Below are 27809 nucleotides of genomic sequence, written 5' to 3' on the forward strand. Positions count from 1 at the left end.
AGGCCTTGGCGTGCGTGCCAAGGCGACACGAGGAGTCAGCGCGGCCGGGTCAGACTCGAGCTCGAGTCCGGCTTGGTCGGTGGGCTAGGGCTACGTTTTCCAGAGGCGTGGGCCCTGCAGCAATTTTAGTGTGCTACCCAACTTTTCTTGCCCCTGTTTAAAATCTGAATACAACAACTTTTTGTGATCCTCCAATATCTTCTCAAACTTCTTTGACTACTTTATTGTTTCGCTATCTTTCTGTGCATCTAGCAACACCTGACCTATTTTGTCATGTGGTTGCTCTTCTGCGGCATTTTCTTCAATCTCGTCCATTGGTTCATCATCAAAGGCACCACTTCATATAACTAAGTCAAGTCTGGATTGTTGTTATCATCATCATTATCTTCATCATCTTCCACAAGAACTCTAGGTTCACTGTGCTTGGTCCAAACAGTATAGTTATTCGTGAAACCCCTTTCAATATGGTGGACGTGTACAGTGCTTCTGCTATAGAGTTCCTCGTTATTTCTGCAAATGCGGTATGGACAGCACATGAAATCTTTCGATGACTTGTGGGCCTCAGCCGCATCGAGAAAAGACTTTAGGTCATTAATCCACGCCATGGTGTACCGGCCATGGTACATCTATTGTCAGTCCATCTGTAATCATATTTTTCCATTGAGGAATATATTGGATGAGCAACTTACGTCAATGGGATATCGCTTCACACTATTTCAGTAAGGAACTATAATAAAAAAATGCACATCTTCCATAATATGATGAAATGATATTACTATTACAAAGGACCAAACTATAAATAAAGGTATTCTTTACAATATGCTTGTATTCTCAACATCCAGCACAATTTAGTCAACAGAATATAAATTCCATTCAAAAAAATACAAATATCCCAACAACCACCATGCAACTTAAAAACTCATGCAACAACACAAAGGTCTTCAACCATCCTTTGGTAGGAAAGCAGAATGCTCTGTCGGATTTTTTGCTGGATTTTTTGTTGGCCCAGAAGAAGATGGCGGAGCTGGAACCTCTGTGTTTGGTGGTGATGGAGTGTAACTCTTCGACAGGTCCTCAAGACAAAAAGGAGGTTCCTCACCCCTTGTAACATATTGTTTATGTTCTTTTTCCAAATAGCGGAGCTGTGCTCTCACCCAAGCTCCTGGTTTCTTCGACTTCTCATGAGGACCTACTGGAGTTTTGCCCTTCCCTCGAGGCGAACAACGATCACCCCACCGGCCCCACTCCCTCCAGCAGCAGAAGCCATATTCATTAGAAAACACTTCTATTTTGTAAAATATGGCGAAACAATATTAGTATTATGAAGGACTAAATTTCATTTCTATCATCATATTATATATTATTTTTCAAATTTTACACTAAAATATTAACATAATGAAGGATGAAATTTAATAATAAAATATTAGCATGATAAAAAAAGTCTTGGATGCAGTTGCAAAACTATTTCTACGGATTAAACAAAATTAAGAATCAACAATAATGGCACACTTGGAAGTACACGTGGCAAATAAAACAACTTGAACAATATTATTAGCATAATGATATAGATACATGTCACTTGAAAATAAATGAAAAAATCACTCTACATTTGCCACATGCAAACTAATCAGAAAAGCCTTCTCTCAAATTTAAGTCATCGCTTCTATATATCTCAAATGAATGTATAAATCAAAAAATCATGCTCATTCTCACTAATTCTAAAAATCACAAATTTCTCTAACTATAAAGTATGAAACGAAACATAAAGACCATCAAAGGAGTGATGATGAAGATGCTAACCTTTTGAGCACTTGGATAAGTGAAATTCCCAGAAATCTTGAGAAAAATAGGCAGCACCTCCTCTCTAAAACGCCATGGAGAGAAAGAAGCTCGAGCTCGATCAAATGATTGGCTCGGGCTTGGGGAGAAAGAAGGTACTGGTATATAGAAGAAGGCATATTAGTACTGGCTGGAGGCTCCAGCTAGTACTACATCTCTCAACTTAGTACCGGCTGGAGTCACCAGCCGGTACTAGTTGCCCTCGGCTCCATTTAGTACTGGCTGGAGCCACTAGCCGGTACTAAGTTGCCGTAGGGGAACTAGACATTGGCTCTCAGCGTCTATGGCGCACTTTAGTGCCGGCTAGTGGTTACAGCCGGTACTGAATGGCTCTTCGGGGCACTGTTCTTATGGCCCGATACTAAATGTACTAGTTAGTACCGGCTGAAAGACACTCAGTACTAACCGCCGCTGACAAATGCTCACTTCTCTAGCGGTGTGTACACACTAAAAAAACTAATTATATGAGAAACTTTACTATGATTGGAATAAATAAGGACCGTTTCGTGGCGCTAAAATTAATGATTAAGATATAAGAGCAAGTATTATGGCTGGCTGCAAGCCGGCTGAATCACCGCTGGCGGAGAGAGAAAAGAAGAGAGAGTGCGGAGCAGGCGTCTCGCGAAACGGCGACTTGAAGCGGGCGGATACGCACGGGCTGCGCTCCCATTCGCTGCTCTGCTGCTGCGCTCCCTCCGTATTGGCTGCATGTGCTGCTGCAGAGCTGTCAATGCCGCTGCTGCATTAATTGGAAGCCACGCTGGAGTTTATTTCGCCGGCGAGCGGGCTGTATCATTGCCCTTGCTGTAAGGCTGGTGGCAATAGGGGGCGGTATCACCCCCGTATCGGCGCGGCTCAGACGGGAGCGAGGCGGGAGGCGGCCGAGAGGGAGACAGAAGGGGGGATCGATCCCGCCAGGCGGGAGCGGGCGCTATCGCCCCACTCTCGCCCGCGTTGGCAGGCGCGTGGGGCGGTAGGCGGGCGGGAGCGAGAGGGATGTGGCGGGAGTGACGTGGCGCGTTTCTATAGATCCACGCGGAGGTTGAAATAATTAAATCTGGAAAAGAAAAATTGACGTGGAGGAGAGAGAAGTGAGAGCTGACACTGTAGCCTGTGCATTGGAGGGGTGGGGTGAGAACTGATATGGCAGGGAGATATCTCCCTCCACCACTGGACTCAGCCTAAGAGGTACCTAGAAAAATTAAATACGGATGCAAATGAATTTTTGCTATATGTCTATTTACACTACGGGAAATTCCAAAAAAGGTGACTCGGGAATGGTGACGTGCAATTGACGCGCGTCATCTGTAAGGTCACAGTTGAAGTGCCCCGTCAAAACCTGTTATCCATACCTAAAGGTGGGGATATGACTCGATCACGACCAAGGCCCTTCACCTATGACATGAGGAAGATCGTTACAGCCCTTGTTAAGGCCAGCCACCATGATTTGAAGGTGATGAGCCTTCATAGCAGCTTGCCTGTCACCTTTGTTTGGCTGCCCTATATTATCATGTTCTTCATTTCGAAATAGATCAAGTCTAGAACATTATACCCATTCCGCTATCTCAACTGAACCCTAGTGTGTGCCTCTCCTTGTGCCGCCTCCACGATTGGTAACGTCGTTGCGGCTCATGCAAATCCGCTGGTTGGCCTGGCATCGAAACTCCTCCCCAACCTAGTGGCACCCATGACCCTATGCCCCTCCTACCCGATGCCACTCCTCTGCCCCGACCCGGCGCTGGCCTCCTTCATTCTTGACCCGAGGTAAGTTTGGTGCATGGTTGAAATGCTAGAGATTAGTACATGAATCATATAGTAATGGATGAATCTTATAGGAATAAATAGATGAGCTAAGCTCAAGTCCGGTATACTCTTGAGGATATCATGTTCAAGATGCTAAGAGTCTATCTGAATCCATCCAGGTGATTTTCTCGTGTTCTTCTTCATCTCGTGCCCTTTCCTTTGCAAGATATAGATGCCTCATCTTCAATATCTTTTTTGAAGTAAAGGAACCGTCTGTATGCCTGCCTCTGTATGAGTTTTGTACCGTCGACCATATCTTCTTCGAATCCATAGGTTTCCATTTCAACTCTCGCCCATTCTACATTTATGGGCAATTACAAAGATTTGGGGCACATGCGGCATGGCTCATGGGGTCAATAACAAATAGGTGCAGTGGCAGAGCTATGTGACAGGAGGTGGTAGAGCTTGACTTTTGATGATGGGTAATAAGCTTTATACCTGCCAAAGTTGGATGATGGGACCAAGCGATGGGAACGAAGAACCGAAATCTTGAGGGCTTAAACTCGATCTTAGTACGGTCACGTAACCAGAATCAAGTACTAACCCACATAAAATGCACTCAAGCTTAGAGTACAAATTAGGGGACCCCAAAATGATCTCTCCACAAGTCCCCGATCGGTGAAGTTCCCTAGTGCCAAGAACACTCGAGACCATCATTAAAACACTCAGGACAAACTTTCCTGAAGGTAGACACTTGCAAACTGCACTCGACGGCGTCAGGTCGGGAAATTTTATGGTTCCCAAGTGTCTACACAGAAACACTCTGCTAATATGAAACTTCCCGAGAGTAAGTCCAGACACACGGCAAACGAGCACACGGGAAACAAACGAGTTAACGGTTCCATGCCACCGTAATGAAGATGTCCCCGAGTGGTTGGCACTCAGGATTCTTTTCAACTCTCCCGAGTGTTTGTGATTATAGACACTCCGGATTCTTTTCAATTCTCCCGAGTGTTTTGCAATTATAGACACTTGGTAAATTATTTGCACATTTTTTGGATCTGTAGCTTCCAAAAATATTTCCCGAATTTCTAGCATATCAGGAATCCATGAAACCATTGTACTTTGTAGGTGCATTATTCTACTCTCATTTTTCAAGGGAATCATATGACAATTAGATAACACATAGTTAACTAATTTATACATCATTTCCACCAGGCACATGCCTTGAAATCAAAGATTCATAGCTTCCATGCTTACATGTTCTAACAGTTTAGAAGTCACAAAATAGCCATATATACCCTCTATGCCAACAAGTCCTACATATTTAGATTACATACAAGGTCACGACATGCTGAAATCAACAAGGGTCGCAAGTTTCTAAAGGTTCACAAAAGAGCACAGCATCATCAGATCAATATAAGAGTCACCACAACTTCGACAAAAGGCAATAAGTTAGCAGAGAAGTGTAAGATCATATTGAGTTGGCCTGATTTGGCGAGGACTCATCAATATGAGCTTCATCTGCAGCCACTTCCACTTCTCCAACCTCTCTAGCAGCACCACTGTTTGCAGGACCCAAGTTGGATCCTCCAGATGTGCCCTTCATTTTCAGCAAGCGAGATTGTTGGAGTTTGAAATGACAATAGAATGATTCAAACTGCACTAACCAGGTGAGTTGATCCAGTTTGTGATGGCAGTACCAGTGGAGGGATTGGTATATTGAGATGTGTTTGGATAATCTACATCAATAATTATAAATGAACATACATTAGCTAAGTCACTACAGCAAGCATATTATTCACATATGAATTCTGACAACTACACATATTGAGATAAAACGGTGTAACTTAGCAATAAACTGCAGAAATGCCCAATACAAGCATATGGTAAAGGCAAAAAATCTTTGGCATTTTTCAAGTAAGAGGAAAATTACCAAGGCCAAACCAGCATAACCTTCTTTCAAACAGTTTATTATCTCGGTTTGGCTATCCACCTTCTCCTCTAGAATCTTCCTTGCCTCACTTCTTGCTGCGATGATCCATAACGAGGGTATGTTTGTTGACATCTCTGAGAGCGTATTTCATTTTGTGACCGACAACCTGATGCTTGGACATCTGAGAGAGTCAAGGGAGTATTAAAGCAACCATCAGCAATCAAGTACTGCCCATGTTTTTTTCCACGCCCAGCCCTGTACACAGCAACTTGGTCAAGTGGAGCATGCATTGCGTCGAATTCTGGACCATGAAGCTCCTTAGCAGCCTCAATATATGCTTCCTGTTGGGAATGACAATCAGAACAACCCAATGACAATATATGCATCTGGGTAGCAAATATTCAAAAGCATGACATAAAAGAGAGATATATTAAATCTTATGATATTCATAGCTGCTCTAGGATTGCAGTAGGTTCCCTCTTGATTTCCCATCCTCCCTGATGTATATGCTTCAACATCGGAGACAGGCCTCTGCTTCACCTTCTCCTGTGTTCCAAAAAAAAAAAAGAACAGGTTTCTTCACAAAACATGAATTCAAATTCAGTTTGAACAGACAAAACACCAGGTGGGATGTTTAGTGGTATGACAAATACAGGCCAACATGAGTACGGTGCTGCAGTCATACTAAATGGATTAAAACCATCTGTTGCAATAGCAATCCGAACATTTCGAGACTATAGAAAACTCTGGAAAATCCCGATCAAATTGCTTCCATGCTTCATCATCAGATGGATGGACCATCTTGTCAGGATTGTACCGATGACCATACTTATGCCATGTCATTTGTTTGGCAGAAGTTTCAGACATGTATAATCTTTGGATTCGTGGAATAAATGGTAGGTAATGGAGGATTTTTCTTGTAATGGGCAGTTGCCTCTTCTGTCCATCACTAGAGTCAACTTCCACGTATCTAGACTCACCACACTTATTACAATGAGTCTTATCTGCATTCTCCTTCCTAAACAACAAGCAATGATTTGGACAAGCATCTATTTTCTCATATGGCATGTTAAGTGCACCTAGCAATTTTTTGGCCTCATACAAGTTTTTAGGAAGCTTGTGGCCATCTGGGAGAAGGGTGCACAACACACTTATGAGTGCATCATAGCAAGAAATGCTTAGGCTGAAATGGGACTTGATAGCAACTAGGCGTGTGACGGCATCTAATTGGGAGATTTGTGTATGCTCATGGAGTGGTTGATTTGCTGCAGCCAACATTTCAAAGAAAGCCCTCGCTGAAGGCTCTGGATCTTCATCTACCGGTGGAACATATGCATCTCGCACATCATCTATCATATCTTCCATCCTACCAGCATTTTATGCACTGTCATCTATGTGTTGCCTCACCACAGCAGATCTGCTACGGTGTGACTCACCATGATAGACCACCCATACTGTATAGCCAGGAAGAAATCCATGGTTGCACAAGTGGCCAATCATTGTTCCCCTTGTTTGTGGCCGTTTGTTTGAACAACATTCACAAGGGCACAACACACCAGTGCTTCCTGTGTTCCTAGCAAATTGTCACACCCTAAAATATTTAATTTTAGGATGTGAATATCTTTTACAATGAGTTCATCTATAAATAGGATTTTCCGAGAATTTTAAAGATTTTTCTAGCAATTATTCTATTTATCCTAGAGCTAGATCCATTATTTTATTATTTGGAAAGCTCTAAAATTCTTTTTCATGAAGTCCAAATATTTTATTTGGATTCCTTGTATCCTAAAATTACCTCCCGAGTTTCCTCGAAAATTTTTAGGATTCTTCCGGATATATATTTCTTAGTTTGAAATATTTATCTGGACTTTTCTAGATTTATTTTAAACTTGAAAATGTGTTCTGGAAAATATTTAGATTTTGATTTTCATCGCAGTCGGACCGAGCCGTATCCTTGTTGTGCATCCTTTTAACTTTGTCCTCTCCGAACCTTTAAGATATCCCATCGAGCTCCCGATCCTCTAACCGTTTCCCCCGATCAAGTCATGCTTGAAAACGACGCCTCGTGGCTCGTCTTCGGTATTTTTCCGATGATGTTCGATCACCATCAGCCCCAACGACTCGGCCTGATCTTTTCCTTGTCTTTTCGCGCTTCCGAATAAATGGTTCACATTTAACCAGCGCTGTCAGCTCGCTTTCCTGTTCAGCCTTCACCCGAGCTCGCGCTCGCAGCGCCGCCGCTGCTTGCGAGACCGTGCGCCCATGATAGAAGTCTCGAGCGCTGAGACCGCGCGACCCTCCTGCTCGCAAGGCCGAGCGCCCGAACCGTTACGCCCGTGCGACCTCCTTCTGCATCGCCCCCGAGTTCCTGCAGACAGTCGCTCCTTTCCCTGATCCTTCTCTATGACATCACGGCCCCACCTGTCATCTTCTTTTCCGGTTTCGTTTTCTGTTCAGGCCCAACCCGTGCACGGGGAGAGCTCGGACTCCCCGCACAGCACCCCTATAAAGGGCGAGCCAAAACCCTCGGGCCTGTGCCCTACCCTGCCGAGCGCCGCCGTCGCCTTCCCCTGCGTCACCTCCTGCGCTTCCTGTTACCGTGCTCGTGTCCTCCCACGCGCACCAGAGCGCCGCCTCGCCCCTGCTTATAAAATCCTCAGCCCCTGCGACATCCCTTTCTCTCTGTGCCCTAGCCCCTGCGTCCCTGTCGCACAACCGCCGCCCCTCGCGTCCCTGCGCAGCTAGCAGGCCGTCCCACTGCCGCATCGCATCTCCTGCAGCCGGCGCCGTCATCGTGTCCTCCTCCCCCTGCCCCTACGCGCCCTGCACCGCTCCCCGGCATCACGCCCCTGCCGAGCGCCGCCCTGCGCCCTGCCCTGCAGCAGCCACCGTCGCTCTTCCTCCTGTGCCTCGCCTCCCGAACAGAACCGCCGCCAGCAACTGTTGCTGCAGCCGCCCCTCCTGCTGTCGCGCCACCCCTGTACCCGCACGCCACCAGGCCAGCAGCGCCCTCCTGGCCTTGCCCAGCGCCGCCCCTGCACATCCTTGTCCCGTGCAGAGCCGCCATGAACAGAGGTGCAGCTCAGGAACGGAACAGAACGGATGAACAGACCCGCCTCCACCTCTTCCTCCGCGAAATTCAATCACCTCGATGCGTCCCCGTGGTAAGTTAGGTATGGAATGGAATCCCCTCGTCGTCCTCTTTCATTTGCCCCGCTTCCCGCGATCTCCCGTGCCCAAAATCGACGGGAATTCGAGCTATAGTACCCGCCGCCACCATTGCTGCGTGATTCCAAGCTTTTCGCGATTTAGTCCCTGAAGAATCCTGTAATTATCGTGTAATTTTCTGTGTCTAGCGAAAATTGCAGAAAACCCCCTAGATCTTTTCCATCTTTTCAATCCAGCCCCACCATGGAATTTTTCAGGTCTAACCCTAATCTTTTCTGTATTTGTGAGCCCTATTTTTCTGTGTCTTGTATTTCTTTTCAGCTAACCCTTAAAGTCTATAGTTAATTGCGTATAGGTCCCTGCAGCGCTGTTTTATGCGTAGTTTCCGCGTTTTAGATCCGTTTCGATCCGTTCTTTTTGCGTTAGTCTTCTAAAACCCTACGCTATCGTTTAGTAGCATTGTTGTGCCGTAATTCCTGTTTTTAAAATTAAATATCAATTTAATTTGAATAATATCCTCTCATCTAGTTTCCGAAATAAAATCCAATTAAGTCTTTTCTCCGGTTTTCATAATTAATGTTAATTTGATTAATATCAACTCAAATGTGTTTGTAATTTAATTTGTTTAGTTCAACTCGAATCATAAAGTTATGCGTTTAGATGTTCTCACAAGTTTTCTTTTCTAATTAATTATTTAATTAGTGTAATTTATACATAGAGAATTGTATATAAAATTTGACTAAGTTCTATTTCATCTTTATAAATGCAAATATAATATGAGTTAATTATAATTAGGGATATTCTCTTTTGAATATCTTTTACATTGGTTTTCTGGATTAAAATAAATGAAAGCCTATAGTTCTTTTATTTCTTTCATAATATAAATCTCCCGATAGCTGTATCTTTTCAACCCTAGCTCCGTTTTCCCCGTTTCTTGCGCTCTCGTGACCGTAGCAACGAGCCTTATCTTTTAGTTCGCTCTTTTAAAGCTTTTTCTTTTGTTTGTTGTATTTGTTCTTAGTCGTTCTTGTTTGTTTGCTTGCTTGTATGTTTTGGGCCTATTGCTTGTGTGACGTTAGAAGGAGCGTGATCCAAGAGCTTTGAAGATATAGAGTTTCAAGAACAAGAGTTGAAGACTCTGAGCAGCTATTCTCTAAAAGAAAGGCAAGTGTTTCCTTGATCATGCTTTTGTCCTAATAATCACAATAAATACAACATTTTCTTTATATGCATGCATGTGTCCTAATTTTGATGGATCCTAAATAAGGATATGCCTAGTCTTTATGATCATTCCTTGTCAACCTAAGTTTTATCTTATTATTGGGTAGTTATTGCTTAGTTGCTATAACTGGGTCCTTGTCAAACATATAACCATGATGATAACAATGATGATGTTACACCTATTTTATCCATGTTCATGCTCTTGATGATGTTAATCACAAGATTATATGTTTTAATTGGAATATGGAGAACCACCCAGGAAAACAGTGCAACCACAATACTATATGGCTCTGGTCTTGGCTAATTAATTAGAGACTCTAGTTTATGATAATCTTACCGAAAGGGCAATAGGGGTTGCATCGACGGGGTATAGCTCGGTCCTTTTGAGGCACATGGCTATGTGGTCCTTGGCTAAGGTATTTCCTCATTAGGGAGGGTTATGACCGTTTTGACTTGAAATCTTAGCGGATTATCATAAGTTAGGGAATCTTTGTAAAGGCCTCGTAATGAATCCCTTGCCACTCACCTCGGAAATGTTTAAGAGGCTAGCTACCTCAGGCAAATCGGGAGACACGAATTGTGGGTAAAGTGTCCAACCTCTGCAGAGTGAAAACTGATATATCAGCCATGCTCACGGTTAAGAGCGGCTTGGACCCTCACATGATAATTTAACTTGAAGATAAATTAAATCGTGGACCATGGCTATGGTTATGGTTATCGTGGACCATGTTTATGGTTGTGGTTATGCTTATGCTGTATCTCCTCTATCTCTTTTAAGGTGGATTTTGGTATGAACTTATACCATAGTAATCAGGTGCTAATAAAATTTGACCAACTAAAATTGCTTATCGCAGTAAGCCAGTCAGCCTTTCCTTGATTTTGACCTTCATGTTATATATTTCCCAACACTTGCTGAGTACCAACCATAAGTGTACTCACGCTTGTTATAATTGCTGTTCAGAGGAGAAAGTGATGTGAAGTATTTTGAAGATGATGCTGAGTTCTAGGCCTGCGCAACCCCCGGTCGATTGCCTGTGAAGTTTGGAGTCTTCGTTTCCAGGATAAGCTGTATAACTCTGATGATCTTTATAGTCTTTTAATTCTCTTTTCGTGATACTGTTGCTGATTATTCACTGATGAAGTCACTATATGTATGGAACTTGATCCTAGCATACATATAGTTATGCATTCGGTTTTGTCCTTTAAAAACCGGGTGTGACACAAATGCCCAGATCACAAAATCTGTGGTCTTATCCATCCATTCTTGGGTATACTCACCCCTCTTTCTGCGCCTAGTGTACATCCAACTACGATCTTTGGCCATACTAGAGTGCAGAAATATTGAATCAGAATGCAAATAATACTCATAGTTGAGTCGCATAACATATACAACCTGATGTAGGTCTAGAGAGCACTGAAATGTGTATTATACATGTTTCATTTGCTATTAGTTAACCATTTAAGACTTACTGCATATTCAGGACTACAAAGATTAATGCATCTATGCACGACAGAGACATATATTCAGCATACAAAGGAAGCAGATAGAATCTAACAAAAAAAATGCAGAAATGGAAGAAGAATTACAAGTATACCTTACCTAGCTTATCCCAACAAGTATATGTAATTTAATGCATACTTAAATTTGTAATACAATAGATGCAATCTATCAAAGGAGAGATATATTCAGCATTACAAGGATTAGTGCATTTCGCTGCAAAATATGCACAACAGAGACATATATTCAGCACTCAAAGGCAGCAGATAGAATCCAACAAAAAATTTGCAGAAATGGAAGAAGAGTTACAAGTATACCTTAGCTAGATTATCGCAACAAGTTTATGTGCAGCTGCAGATTTGGTGACTTCAGAGTTAACTTCAAGTGTAATCGAACTTGGGAAAACCCTGAATCAATATATAGGTCTCAGGTATCAAAAAAAATTTGTAGTAAATCAGCAAGGCAAATACATTTTACTTCATGTACTACAAGGTCAATTTCTACAGCTTGAATCAGAACTAAACTCCAGTTGCAAGTCGTGACCCTCCCAAGCATATGGAAACTGAAAAAAAAAATAAAAAAACAATCTCTTCTTCCTTCCACCTTCTTACCTGACACGGCCTTATTTGGATCCAGGAGGGGGAACGGAGCAATGTTTCACCAAATCCTGCAGCTTGGGACAAAATTGATAACCCGGATTCAAATAGTGACCTCCCAATCACAGGATGCGAACTGAAAAATGCAAAAAAAAATCATCTTTTTTCCACCTTCTCTCTCTTAGCACGCTACCTGTTCGTATCCAGAGGGGGGATGGAGATGGAGCACGGATCTGCAGTGGAGGGATCCATCTGTTGAGCTGACGGTGAGGGGAGGAAGAGGGAAATCGAAGGGAGCTGCGAGCTGGGGGTGAGGGAGGAAGAGGGAAATCAGAGGAGCTGTGATTTGGGGAAGAAATTGGAACTCCTAGGCCCTGCGGCTGAGCAGATTAGAGGCTTGGTAGCCTGCAGCGTTTGGGGATGGCAGCGGGAGAAGCGGTTGAGAGCGAGGTGGGTCGGGTTATGGTGGCGCCGGGCTAGGAGAAGATGGTGGCGGCCGGTGAGATGGGGGGGGGGGGGGGGGGGGGGGTGTCAGCTGTAGAGTGAGCTCATGTGTGCAGTGTGCTGCGGCGGAGCGTTCAATATTTTTCCGAGAGAAATATCTGGCGGGAGTTTTCCGCGCGCGCCAGCTATTTTGCCGCCGTTGAAGCAAAACAAAGATCCCGAGTGCCATATCTCAGCAAACACTCGGGAGCGTTGTGACGCCGTTTACATTGACCGGCTACAATGGTGTTTCCCGAGTGTGAGCCGAAAGTATCCCGAAGGCGAACTATAACACATGGCGAAAATGCAGGGCGCCGAGTGCTCTGTCCTGCCCCGAGTGTAAAGGGGAACACTCCGTAAGTTTGCCGAGTGTTTCGGTTTCGGAGAAACACTCGGAAAATTATCAAACACTAGGAAACTTTGCAGATTGTAGTAGTGCGAAGAACAAGCTAAGGAAGAACAAAGGTAATACACTCTGCAACTCGATTGTGACACTAAATAGGTTTGTCAAATCATCAATAGTTTATTTTACAGTAGCAAAAAGGTAAAATTTATAGGATCCTGCTAATTTACAGCCGGCTATATTATAATTATCGGTACGGCCGTCTCTTTTTATTAAAAAATACTTTACACAATTAATTTTACTTTTATATAGAACAAATCAGCTCGCAGATAAACACACTAGATATCTGTATATGCATGTGAAGGATAGAGAGAAAAAAGAAAAGGACATATGGTATCAGCACATGCATGGGTATGTGCATGGTTATATGAGTAGAAGAAAAAGAACGGATACGCATGTGCATGCACACAATTTCAAATATAAAAAATACCGTACTTTCAAAATCGAGCGTCCAAATTAAAATTTGGTGACGTAGTTTCGCTTGTTTCAATTAGAGCTTTAAAACAAGATCCCACACAACTATATTTCAATAATACATTTTTTTCATGTGAGAAAATACCTTTAATGTATTCTAATTTGTTTATAACTTTTGCAAAAGTTGCTTATTCTTTACAGAATATTGCTTGACTCGTCTAAGATCAATTAAGTGGATATTGACGTTGATATTGAGAAGATACATTGGATGGTGTGATTAGAGAATAATGGCCAACAATTATGTTGGGGTAGGTGGATGTTTATTGCATGATAAGTGATAAGCAATTTTAGCAAATCAATTGAGGATTTTTACTAGTTTATGTTGGTATTTTGAAGGTCTTTTTGAAAGAAATACAGGTGTGCAATCAGAATTTGAATTTGATGGCCGGTTCAAGAACCACAACTTGTTAAAATTTTGAAATTGCTTGCATGGGCTGTCGTAGGAGATAAGAATTCCCCACTCCAGTGTGAGCCAATCAATGTAAAGAGTGCGTACCAACAAATAAAATTATGATCAGCAATAGTTAAATCATTACCATATTTATAATATGAACAACCCTCCAAAATAGGTCACTACACCAGAATACCATATTAGTGACGGCTATAGACCCACATTAGTAACATTAGTGACGGCAGAAACTCATGTCACTAAATTTTCGTCACTGATGTGAACCACATTAGTCACGCATGATACCAAAATGCGTCCCTAATAAGGTCTTTAGTGACACGGTAACCCGTCACTGATTACTCATATCAGTGACGTCTTGTCTAGACCCGTCACTGATAATGTCAACAGTGACAGGAGATAGCAAAACATTTTACTGATATAACACTCATTAGTGACTTGTTTTCACAACTCCCGTCTCCAATGTCAAACTTAAACAAAAAAAATAAAAGAGAGAACATCACAAATACACAGTTTTCATCCTTTATATATACTACAGATACACAGGTTTTGTCCACTATATACAATACAACATAGAGCCATGAATGAATTGCAGGTACACAGATTTTATCCGTTATACACAACACACAGCCATGAATAGCAATCGTACACGAGCTTAGTCGATTGAACTCATACAAATCAACCATGACCTCTAAAGCCATTATCACTATGATCTCTGCAAATCAAAACGGAAATCAACATGGCGAACAGGTTTACATCAACATATGCTTGGCAAAATCAGCGCGTAATCCCCCCCTCCCTGGTAATCTCCAACGGTGACAAGAACATTCCTTTGCTGATCACACAGACAGATAAGTTGTTGTTAAGTATATGATGTAGCTGTAGTTATCACAATGATACAGTGCATAAATGTTTCACGGTGCGGTAACAGGAAATACATAGATTAGCAAATGATCTATGGTACTGGCACTGCTACTGAACCAAATGGTACTTTTTCCCTGAGAATACGGAACTTGATAGTCCAAAATAAATGAAATCATTGATGCTAAATGTTGATGTAATTAATTAATTCAACAATATACTTGTCCAATTTCCGATACAATTTTCTGGCATTCCTTCAGAACTCAGTAGTAGTGCAAGACATGATTCTATCTAAGAATGGCCTGCCTCACGCCAGTTGGTCATCATACGCAGCAGCTGATTCCAAGTCGTAAGAAGAAATATGCTATTTTTTTCTCAATTTGTTTCTAATGCACCCTAATTACACATGAACCAGTAGTAGATGACGCTAACTAGTACAGTAACAAGAAAGCTATTGACAAACCCAATGACTTCCCAGGGCGGAGAAGAATCCCGCCCGCAGCATCAATCAGATCGAGTCTGCGCGCCCCGTACCTTGAGCTGCTGGAGGAAGAGGACGGAGCCTTAGCCCTTAACTAAAATACCATCTTTGTGTGACCTCTCCTCAGTAATGTAGCATAGATGTAGCAAACCGTAAGATCAAAGACAATTATCTTCCAAAACATATTGGTGAATTCAAGTAATAGATCGATCCTTCTGTTTATATGGCAAGAAGTGGAAAATATATTGGTGATTTCAAGTAATAGATCTCAAACCTTGAGAGGTCATGCCTTGACATTATATAAGCAGTATTAATCACTTCAGAGGTTTGTTTAATTAGAAAGACCTATAAAGATATTCCCCTGCATGAAACCAGAGCGGGAAATGGCGTTAGTTACATATGTGCAAGGGCTCAAAAAGGGGTTATGTCTGTACTCAATTTTGCATAGAGAACAACAAAGTAAAACAAAAAAAAAGGAAGAGGGATAAATTGGTTAGGCACAAAGGAGCAAAATTTGGTGCGTACTTTTCCACCCAAAGTTTTTCTGTGACTAGTGGAGTCACTGAACAAGCCTCTCGATCTACTGAATCTGTGCTTTCCTGCAAGGCCTTCATAGACATCATCAACAGTGAGTTAGTGAGGTACTTTCAGTTGACATAGTATAATATATTAATCACACGACATATCATCAAACTCAATTAAACTTTCCAAGTTTGGCCTTGGAAATACAGGGAACATAGTTTCTTTTCTTTCCTTAAGACAAAATTATACATAGCACACAAGTTGATCCTCTTCCATCACCTGACAACTAGATCAATTCAGATGCAGACAGTGATCTGCATACCATCACTAGGATAAATGATTGGCCATTACACTGACATTACTTTCTGCAAACAAGTTACAATGAATTGGACTGGTGGGATCTTTCAGAGGGAAAAAAAAGATAAGACACTAAAACGTTTTTACCAGATAAGGAATAGAGATAGCTACATTTGTTCAGTAGCACTTGAAAGCATCTGCCTAGCTGCACATTTTATCTATTAAACAAAAGGATCTGATTGTTTCTTTCAGTAGCTCAGAATGGACGAATTAATTATCACGGAGCAATTAACCCTACCTCAAGCATACAAGCATAGGAGATCCAATAAACAAAACAAAATTGCACATGAGATTCATTGTAGGAACCTCACCCAGACAATCTGACAAATACCATGTGAGCACAATAAGCTGAAGAAAATTAAAGACCACGCACACCAATTAAAACTAACACAGATCTACCTCGTACGGTTGCAGGATTGCAGCTACTCATATGAATCAGATTTCTAGCCTCGCTTGAGCAGTTGAACAGATTCTAGTAAGAAAAAAGCATTAGAAACAGGGTCAAATCATCATCTCTCGCAGAAACAACCATCTCTCCAAACACACCCATCTAGCGCACGGCACAGATGCAGATCTAGAGAGAGAGGAGAGACGCGAGCGCTGATATCACGTACCTTGGCAGGCGGCGGCGAGGTGGGCGCCCCTGGTGCGCAGCCCCCCGCAGGCGGTGTAGAGCGCGAGGAGGTGGGGGGTGTTGAGGCGGGCGAAGACAAGCTGCGGCTGGGCGGCGACGCGCAGAGGTAGGGGACGCCGCCGCCGAGGTCGACGGAGGCGACGAACGGCTCGCAGCAGGGCGCCGTGGGCATGTCGGGCATGCAGAAGAGCGTGATCTGGGTGGCGAGATTGGAGGGCTCGCACGCCAGCTGCGCCCCGCCCCTCGTGGCGGCCGTCGCGGCCAAGGCGAGGAGGCCGAGCAGCAGCGTGAGGCGGCGAGGGGGCGCTCCATGGGTGGCGGTGGGGGCGGGGGGCTCTCGCTCGCTCGCTAGGGTTCGGCGCCGTGATCTGGGAGAGGAGAGGAAAGGAGGAGGAGGAGGAGGCACGTTTTGGGCCGGCTGAAAGGCCGCAGCGGCCCAGGCCCAGGTTGCTGGCACTTTTTTCTATCCATAGATCCAAATAGCTAAGTAGAGACGTGGGAAAAGAAGCTGCGTCACCAGTTCGTTCTAACAACGGTGACGCGTCTAAATAACAGCCTCCAATGAATGTGTCACTGTGATTAGTGACGTGTCTTGAGTAGACCCGTCTCCAGTATAGATGACGCAATGCTAGGCAAAGATACTAGGTGACGCGTCAAATTTACATCCGTCACTAATCTTAATTTAGTGACGTGTTTTGTTTCCATGTCACTATATTAGGCGTCTCCTTTCTTTATTTCTTACGTAGTGGGTATAAACTGAAGTCAGAGGTGGAAGGCTAACTGGTGGAGCATTCATGAGGTCTGTTTGAGTTTTCGTGTGTCTTCTCACCTTCTGTGTAGCCTTCAGTAAAGTGATCAAAACTCGTTACTAGGAAATCCAAATGATGCTCTGTTTATCGCATTGGAAAGTAACTAAGAAGCATAAAAGTTACTCCACCTATGTACCTCTGTGTGACTGGGATGTTAATAGTGCTTCCCAAGACTGCACCGACGTAGAACAGGTAAAGGAGGTTGTCGATCAAAAGCTTCAGCCACTGCTTGTTCTCATCGAGCTTTTGGGCAGACACGGAGTTGGCGCCTGCGAAGAGTAGAACAAGAAAAAGAGCCCACACCGAGTACAGCTCGTTCTTGATGACGCCCTGCATTAGACCCATCGTGTACGAGAGGAGCGGGAAAGACAGCAGGTGAGCTCCCCTGACTGCATGTTGGACGACCACGTTGCGGGAACGGCAGCGCCAGGGACCCAGGACCGAAAGGATCAGCAGAAACGAAGCAGCCACGATAACGCAGCCTTCCACAAGGTTTACTGTCCTCCTTGGCTTCAAATATATATGGATCCACCTAATAACAGACAGGGTGCGGTTCTCGCAGAGCTTGTTTACAAAGTCATCTGCTGGAGAGCTCGTGTTGCTCATATTCACCACTCCTGTAGTAGTTCAAATATGTGCGAGTAAAGTCAGCACATGATTGACACATGTATGGTAGGGATCAACTACACATGAATATTGTGCGATAAGACTCATATCTGATCATGGTTAATTTGATTAGACTTGGTGGGTCATAACGTTCTTAGTTAGCTAGCCTAACTCGGTTAACTTGGCAGCATGTGGACGGTTCCTGTCCCTAGAAAGTGAGGAGTCTTTATATATAGGTCCCATTGTCTAACCTCAGTAGGCATCAAGCATCATTTTTGGGCCAGTCTGATGAAGGTTAAACGTGACCTTTTCCAGTACGGGACTTTTATTTTAAAAAATAGATCCCAAATAAGCTTCTGGGAAGATAAGTGGTTAGGAAATAGAACATTACGTGATCAGTATTCGCCCGTCAAAAACAGGACACTGGCAAATATTCTGGGCACCAACCCACCAAATATATCTTGGTGTAGGGATCTTATCGGGGACAATTTGATGGCGTGGAATATCCTACACTCACGAATCACCAACATTGAATTGAGCCAAGAAGATGATGAATTTCACCGGAACCCACATCATGACGGAGTGTTTTCGGTGAAATTGCACTACCTAGATTTAATCCATAATGCGGTCCTAAACATTAACAAACAACTTTAGAAAGTAAAGGCTTCACTAAAAATAAACAACTTTTTTCACTACTACAGAAATCCTCTTCAGTCTCAGGTTGCAAGCCCCTTTAGTCCCGGTTGTAGCAACCGGGACGACGAATCCGGAACTAAAGATCCTGACCTTTAGTCCAACTGGGACTAAAGGGTCACTGACGCTAAAAAAATTCTACATTCTACAGGACTTAAATCTGAGACCTCTCACCTCATGCATAGCTTCCTTACCACCCTACGTACACAGCGCATGTAACTCTAGTTGAGATGATTTCCTTTTTGAACGAACCTATGGATGACCCTTTTGGTCCCAGTTAGAGCTTCCAATTGGTACTAAAGGGTCATCCCGGTTGGAGCCTCCAACCGAGACTAAAGGGGGTGCCTCTAACCGGGACTAAAGATCCCTCCCACCCCCTAGCCGTCACTACAAGAAAACACCTTTCGTCGCGCACGTTAGTACCAAACACAATTTGGTCCGGTATTAAAGCTGCCACGGAGCTATTTTAGTACCGGGTTCAAATTTGAAAGCTCCCGACCGGGCCAAGACACCGACGGATACTAAATATCACCATTTAGTACCGGGTAGTATGTTAGCCCGGTACTAAAATGGCGCGTTCATTTAGTACCGATCAATGACACTACTTTGTACTAAATGACACCATTTAGTATCAGTCGGTGTCTTGACCCGGTACTGAATAGTCCTCCACGGGTTACTTCAAAAGGAAAGCATATCCCATCCAGTCACAGGTGATGCGTAGGTGGGATGATAAGAAAGCTACACGCGAGATCGGAGGCTGTGGGTCCGAATCCTCTCGGCTGTGCACGCGTGTTTACGCGTGAAAAATTCGTGTGACTTGTGACTTGTGCGTGTGCGGGCCTCCCGACGGTTCGTAATATTTTTTTTGTTTTTTCTGGATGGCGCGTTTAGTACCGGTTGTTGTGGCCGGTACTAAACGGCCCTCCATTTAGTACCGGCCAGACGGTATCTGTCAGCTCGATCGGTACGAAACGCTCCCTATACCCGGTACTGATGCTAGTTTGTCTAGCAGTGCGTTGGACCCGGGACTAATGCATATATTACTCCCGGACCCAACATTAGCCTGGACAAATATCGAGGATGAGAGACTCATTCGCTAGTAGTATTTGGTATCTTCGGAGAGGGGTTAATCTTGACGAAAGACAATCTAATTAAGCGGAACTGGTATGGTACTAAACAGTGCTGCTTTTGCCATAAGGATGAGATTATTCAACATTTATTTTTTGAGTGTCGTCTAACTTGTATGGTATGGGCAGGCATACATTGCTTCCACAGCCACACAATGTGGCACACATGTTTGGGAGTTGGCTGAGGGGGATTAGTGTCGTTTTTAAACCTCTAGTGTTACTTGGAGCAGTAGCTACATATTGGTCTCCGTGGATGAGCAGAAATAATCTAATTTTTTAGAACAAACAAATATTTTTTCGTAGGTTATCTTCACAGTTTTGGATTGCTTCGCATGGGCTATCCTCCAAAAACTTACTACACAGGGTTTAGCTGCAGTGGCATCGTATCGATTGACACAGATGATCAAGGATTTTTTTTACCTAGACATATATGGGTGGCGGTCTAGTCTACGGATTGATCTTCATTAGAATACCTGCTATCTAAGGTTGTGTTTCTTTTATCACCTCGATGTAACTTGACTTAAATTTATTAAAATTTCCCCTTTCGAAAAAAAAAGCATCAAGCACCACGGAAAACGCCAAGAGATAGGGGATATGCCATTTTATCCTTACTAATACATAGACATATAGTACTCATGTTCATGTGTGAGGCTCCAACAAAAAATGTGTTTTGGAGACCGCGTTGATTTCTCAAACGTCACTTAAGTCTCCTCCACCGATGATGAGTCAGTTAGCTCTTATATTTCCATAGCAATTTTTTTATGAGGTGGAAGAGAGAAGGTGAGAAAAGAGAGTGTACTATATCTTCTTCAAGAGCTAGCTTATAGAGTAAACGTGGACTCCATGCTTTATTGATGAGAGAGAGAGAGAGAGAGAGAGAGAGAGAGAGAGTTCGTGGGATCAAAAAAACTTCCAGCAATGTGCTATTAGATAAAATATTAGAGGTTTTGGCTACTGCCGCCAAAGCAAACTCAAGTATAAGGATAGAGAAATATTAAACCCAGTATCGCTAGACCTAGTTACTTTGTTGGTGGTATCTGGTGGGAGAAAATTGTCGAATTTGATCATACTATAATCCTAGGTATTTCGTTGATCAGACTGTGCACTGATTTGAACTATATGGGGTAAATAGTTTGCAGTCCCATGCTTTAGCACTTGGTCATGCCGTCAAAAAGTCCAATCTACAATCAAGAAAATAACACGTATCCATCCACGTTTCTTACTAATTTTTTTTCTTTTATCTTGAATCTAATTCTACTTACTTTTTATAATCTTTTTCAAAAAGATATATTTATACTCGAAAACTTCCCTTTAGCATATATATATATTTATATATTGCAAAAAGGACGGCCAATCACTCAACTCCCAAAAACGGAACAGCACAGCGTTCTTGCAGACTATGATGGAGTGGGAGGACCGGGGAAAGCTCTCCCACTGCAGTTTCCAGCCATGGCGGTGGCCGGCGCGCGGTCGGCAAGTTGAAGGAGACGGTAGGGGTGCGCCTCAAGCTAAGCTAAGACTGGAATGGAGAGTAGTCGAACTTCACATGTAGAATCGTTGCCTTACTAAGAAACAACGCTTTCATCAGAAATTGACCTAATCAGGAAATAAAGGAGCGGAAGGTTCTGGGGTGGCACTATTATTCATTGATTTACAACAACTAGTTAAGCCCTTTTTAATTAAAAATCTGAACGATTACCACGGCCCCTCCTCCGAAACTCTCAGGTACTACACGTATTAGACCACGTCCATCATTAGCCATGCATTATATTTTTGTAAAAAAAAAGCAAAGACGAAAAAGTAAAGGCATCAACTTTTCACAGTCCAGCACTCAACCATTGCAATTTAACAAAGAACGAGCTCATCAAGTAACTTATTAGCTTATTACGTACCAATGATTCCAGTCGTCACCTGCTTCCGTCGTCTGACGGCGCTACCGACGGCGAGAGCGGAGCGGATCCCAGGTATGCCACGGTGCTGCAGGTACTGCGGGAACCGGCCGGAGAATGAAGGAGGGGACGTCACCGAGGGGAGTGTCGAGGGAGGCCGATACTGCAGAATGCAAGAAAGATGGGGAGATCGACGCCAGCAAGACGCTGGAAAATGGCGACGATGGTGCCGCACAGGAAGCAGCACTACTACATATTGGAGAAATAGGACAACAATATTAGGATCCACCACACGACAGGAGGTGGTGGATGACGATCATCTCAACCAGGCAAGTCAGGAATAATGCCGATCTGTCAGAGCAGAACTTGACAAAGGTAATACTGTGGGGGGGGGGGGGGATTGAAATCCAAGTGGCCTACCATGAAGCAATCACGGCGGATTCTCTTCACACTGCAACATATGGACTAAAAAAGAATTTTATAGTCCATTAGTCCCTAACAGGTGCCTAGAGGGGACTAAAAGTACCACTTTCCACCTCCTGCCCCTCCTTCCAACCCTACCCACTCGCGTTGTTGCTTCTCCCCTCGCTCGCCAGGTCCCGCCGCTGCCACCTCGCTCCTTTAGTCCCACCGTCGCCGCCTCTCGCGCGCTTGCCACCGCCGCCGCCCCTCGGTCCTCTGCTCCCACCGCCACCTCCCCGTAGCTCCTCACCCTGCCGGATGGATTGGGAACCACTGTCTACTCCGCGCGTTGCTCCACGCATCACCGCCGCAGACGCAGCCCCACGTGGTGCTCCAAGTTTGCGCCGCTGCGGCCCCACGCGCTCGCTCGCACGCTGCTCCGCGCGCCGCCGCAGAGGGGGGGAGCCGAGAAGGTGAGGGGACCCAGCCGCCTCGCCCCCAAGTTGCCGCCGTGCTCTCCCCGACACGTCCGCATCGTGAGCCTGCCTACACCCGAGCCGCGCGCCCGGCCACCCGCCGTGCTGCCGTAGAGAGGAGGCAGCTGCCCTCCCGCTACTCCTCGCCCGCCACCGCCGCACGGGGCCCCTTTCCGCCGCTGCTGCTGCGGCACCCACCCTCGGACATGGAGGGGCAGCGGGGAGGAAGATGGTGGTGGGGGAGGGGAGGGGCGGAGCAGAGCAGCGGCGTGAAGTGGAGGGACGGCAGGAGGAAGATGGCTGTGGGAGAAGGGATGAGTGGCAAGGGAAAATAAATGGATGGGCAGCAGATAGGGGGGGGGTTCTTTTTACTAGTACTTTAATAATCTTTAGTCCTTGCTTCCAAACCGATTATGGACTAAAGTTTAGTCCCTGGACCTTATTTATATCATATGCAATAGAGACAAGAGATTTGTCAATTTTGTTAAAATATGTGATCTGTTCGTCACCTATCCTCTATAATTGACTCTATAATTGAAAGTGTTTTGTGATAAAATAATACATATGCCAGCAATGTCACGATCCATCTTTTGTCACAAAAACTTTGTGAGGATCCTTCTTTTGTCACAAGTCTATGAAACACGTTTTACGTTATTATTGAGTCCAAAAAACGTCGCAAAGAATTAACCATGTCATGTATGTAGGTGGACAGGTGCATGTACTAGCAATCTATTATGGGCTAAGCCCAGTTGCAGGCCCATTTTCTTTTACAGATGCCAGCCTTTTTCTAGCCCATTATTTCGTTTGGAATAGGCCCAATTTTCTTTTTGCCTAAAACATTCTAGTAGTAGTTTTCATGTGGGCCTAACCAATTTACATACATTACAGCTCATTCAATGTGTTACAGGCCCTGCAGTCCATAACAAGATATTCCAGCCCAGCATGACCCAGCACAATATGAATAACATCCAAAAAGGAAAAATCAAAATGGTCACATTCATCGCATCACTAGCCAAATCACAGACCAAAATACAAATACAGAATCACATGCCCATGAAACGGACACATGCAACATGAGATTCTTTGTTGTATCTAGTTGTTTTGGTTTTTTTATAGTTTTTCTATGCATCTAGATATATGATATGTCTAGGTGCACAGCAAAATTTATGTATCTAGAAAAGTTAAAAGAACTGATCATAATTATTTGGAATTGAGGTAATGTATTTCTATTTTCGAACGTCTAAAGCTATTGCACTATAAGTCGACTGAGAGACTAGGCAGCACCGCATTCTAGCTAAAACACAAGCATGCGCGCACACCCGCATGCCCGCGCCACAGACACAAAACACACAGCAGTAATTTGTAGCCATCAGGAACTGCAGTCAAGCTTCTTCCCTTCCATGCCTTAAGCACCAGCAAGCCAAGGTAGCTCTTGATTCAGTTTTTCTAGTCCTCCAAGTTTTCCTGAAGTTAGGAAGCCCAATGCAACATTAGTGTTTATCCCAGAAGCTTGAATCTAGTAGTGTTTATCAGTATACAGAAGTCTTATTTACTACCATGGTTTTAAGCCAATCAAAATAGCAGTTGTCTTTCTTTTCCATGCAAGCTGTGATTTGATCATCACAGCCTGCAACTAAGAGTTACAAATGGCAAATAATGAAATAATTAAGATGAACATGTAGGATGGATAACCCTAAATGTTGGGCTATATTTTCCAATCTAATAATAGACCTCTAGATGTCTGCTAGCCATTACAACAATTCACAACAGAAGTGTCTTCTATCCTCTACTGTACTCCCACAAATACATTCAAACGCACAAAAACATCCTGAAATTCAGTCATCATAAAGGAGATTAAGTCATAACATGTTTCTTGTGTGTGTTGTTTCATCCAGGATTGCAGATGCTTGTAGCAAGGAACAGCTAGCATGCATGTTATGGGAGTATAAAAACAACAGAATGAAATTGAGGGGAGGAGATGAAATGGTGATTGGTACTGATCAACTGGGTACAAGTACCTAGAAAAGTAATAGTTGCATTGCATATCTGTTGGTTTTAGGGAAATTCAGTGGAGTATGGCTCAAGTATAATGCAGCTTCATCTCAATAGCTAGCTGTCACTTTGATTTGGACGGCTGTCTTCAAATTCATCACTGACTAGTGAGGTACTGGCAAACCTTTTTTTTTTCTTTCTGTTTCTTTTTTCTTGTTGAATGTAATTGTAAACCCTGGAGTATATTGTGACACTCAGGTAAATAGTAAGGTCACACCCTAGATCTTTAGTGTGTGGTTATGTACAAAGTGTAGCATAAATATGTTTAAAAATATTAATGATAAGCAAAAGTGATTGTTTGTATATTTGTATTTAAATCAGGATCCTTTTGTGCTAAATGGGTGAGCATGGAGGGTAGATTTTGAAAGTATGAGGGTTGTTTTGTAAAAGTTAAAAACTTATGTTTAAAACGTAAAAATAGGTGAAACTACCTTTTGGATGTAAATGTGGTGAAATTTTAAAATAGGATTTATGCAAAGTTTAGAGGTCTTGCTAAATTTCAATTTGATTGCAAAACCTTAGCCCTTCTGTGGGTGAACCTTAAAGCAAAGTTGTGCATTTTGAAAAACCACACACTTTTGCTTTTGGGTCCATCTCCATTTGAGCTTTGGTGTGAAAGTTATCTATACGTTGCAGTGAGGCCCCTGTGTTTTCTGCTTTTTACAACCAAGTCCCCTTCGTCTTCCCCAAACCCGAGCTTCTCTCTGTTTCTTCTTCTGCTGCACGCCGCCGCCCCCGCCCGGTCCTGTGCGCCGCCCTGCTGCTCTGCGCCCCTCTGCGCCCCGCTCCACGCGTCGTGCTGCTCTTCCTCCCGCCGCCCGCGTTGCCCGCGCTGGCCGCCCCTTATCCCTCCACGTCGAGCCGATGTCCCGAGCGGCCGCCACGCCGCCCCGTCAGATCCGCCGGCGCCGCCCGCTGTTCTGCGCTGGCTGGGTGATCTCCCTCTCCCTTTCCTTCTCTCCCACGAACCTTGCCTTGCTACAAAACTAGACCGAGCCTCTTCTCCCCAGCTGTTTCACCCTCCCATCCCCTCCACGACACCGAGCCGCCGCCGCTGATTCCTCACCGGAATCCTCCTCAGCCGCACCATCCCGACCCAATTCCTTGAGCTCTAAGCTTCCTCACCTCCTCCCCTTGCTCCACAGCCTGATCCAATCCAGCCCCGGCCTTTCCCCTCGTCGGAATCGCCTCACCCCGAGCCGCCCCTCACCGGCGCTGCCCGAGCTCGGCCTCGTCGTCGACAGCACGCTCCGCCACCTCTTCACCCGATCCAAGTATGGGAACCGCATCACCATCGCCCCCTGGTGCTCGTGCGCGTGTTAGCCCCTCCTGTTCGCCGGTCCTTCACCGGGAACGGCGGCGCGCCGCCACGGCCGCCGCTCCTCCCCGTCGTCAACTCCGGTCCCCTGCTAGCCGTTGTGTGCTTCCACCTCCACAACACCCCCTAGGCCTCGTAGGTCCTGCCCCACCGGCCCCTCCCCGCCGACGACCTCGCCGCCGGCGAGAACACGCCGGGGCCGAGCGGCCGGGCAATGTCGAGGCCGGGCAGGGACTTATCTGTGAGAAGGAAACTCTTTCCAGGGACCCGAGCGCATAAAACCCAGACCCCCCCCTCTCTTGTGTATCTGTTATTTCATGTGTGTATGCAGCTGCCTTGTAAAATTCTTAGAAAATCACAGAAAAATCCAAAAATTGCAAAATTAGTTTTGTTAGAAACTAGATTTCAAACCCTACAACTTTTGTTTATGAAGTTTGATATGAAACTAAATACTTTTGCACCTATTTTAAATCTAAGGTTACAAGGTATTTGGTATATAATTTCTACATTTAATTTTGCTTCTCATGATTTTTGGCATGTAAATTTTATGAGCTATATGTAACCTTGTGTTAAAATTTCAAACCTAGTTTTGTTTGGTAGCTGGACCTCTTTTGAATTGGGCATTTCAAATTTGAAATGTTAGCTAAGCATGTTCTGTAAACCTAGTTAGTTAAAATCTTTTGTCATTCTCCAATGTGTTAATGTTTAGTGTATACCTAAATTTCCAAAACATTATGATCCTTTTAACTTGAAGTTTTGAGTTTAAATTTGAAATTCAAATCCAAATGTTCTAGTTCCTGTTTGCAATAGATTCAGTGATATCCTCATGACTCCTTTATAAATAGTGATTCAAACCTAAACTTTTTTTTTTAAACTCTTGTGTGTTGACTTGGTGAATTGCAACTTTTTTAATATAAGATCTTAAATTTAAACCTCGTCTTACTTAAATTATTGCATCTCATATAGAATCCACGACGCTTGACGATGGAGATTACGAATTGGTCTTAGGACAAGACCAAGGGTTTTCTGAAGACCCAACATAAGCCGTCGAGGAACTAATTGAAGCCCCGAACCAAAATTCGGAAGTCTCTGACACTCCTGTCCCAATCCCACTCAAGAAGGCAAGCCCTGGTGCATAACCCAGTATTTTAAATTACTACATTCTGCAATCTTATACTTATATATTATATATCTCGCATTACGTCTAGGAGTTGAAATGAAACCCTAGTTGCATAAAAATCTTAGGAATCCAATGTATTGTACCCGAGTCCTTATCGCATAGATGCTCTGCTAAATAGGATCGGTAAAAGTCCGGTGATTTCCTGTCACTCGCGCGATATAGGAGTTGCTTGTTTATAATTCTGCAACCACTATAAGGATGATGGACAGGGTCATGTGCTGTATCATGACCTAAAGATTACCCTATCTGTTTTGATAAAAGCTTTAAGGTCGAAATGTGTGGTAGTGGTGGCTAAGCGTTTGAAAGTACTAACCACATACCGCGAAATATGGTAAGCGGTAAGTCTAGTAACCAATCGGCCCGGCAAGTGGGCATACCTCCCACCACTCGATTAATTTGGTTTTTCTCACGCACCGACCTGTGGGAGTACGTTCTGCGTGGTAGACAGGAATACGGGTTTTGTAGCCGCGCTATAGACGTATGTCCTGCATAATTTGTGTGCGTACGGTCCTGCAAGTCGCTTGTGGTGGCCTGCCCACGATCCGGAATGAAAGGCAAACGGTTGCTTCGGAACAACTTGTGGATGTTCCAAGCGTGTGTGTTAGGTTCACCTTCAAGGTTAAATTCGATTCAGA

General features: G+C 44.0%; 1 long non-coding RNA gene and 1 pseudogene across 2 annotated transcripts; both read right to left on the bottom strand.

Annotated features, from left to right (window-relative positions):
* Positions 1-4761: 4761 nt before the first annotated feature.
* On the bottom strand, positions 4762-12502 carry LOC112888592. 2 transcript variants are annotated; one of them, XR_003227848.1, is made up of 5 exons: positions 12195-12502; positions 12017-12072; positions 11723-11812; positions 5519-6064; positions 4762-5324 (listed from the first exon to the last, which is right to left on the bottom strand). It is a non-coding gene; the product is annotated as an uncharacterized LOC112888592 (long non-coding RNA). The 2 variants fall into 2 exon arrangements; XR_003227849.1 differs by having other exon boundaries at positions 12017-12078.
* Positions 12503-14266: 1764 nt separating this feature from the next.
* Positions 14267-21824, bottom strand: LOC112890312 (annotated as a pseudogene).
* Between the last annotated feature and the right edge of the window lie 5985 nt (positions 21825-27809).

The sequence above is a fragment of the Panicum hallii genome, chromosome 4, assembly GCF_002211085.1.
Source record: "Panicum hallii strain FIL2 chromosome 4, PHallii_v3.1, whole genome shotgun sequence".
Lineage (NCBI taxonomy): Eukaryota > Viridiplantae > Streptophyta > Magnoliopsida > Poales > Poaceae > Panicum > Panicum hallii.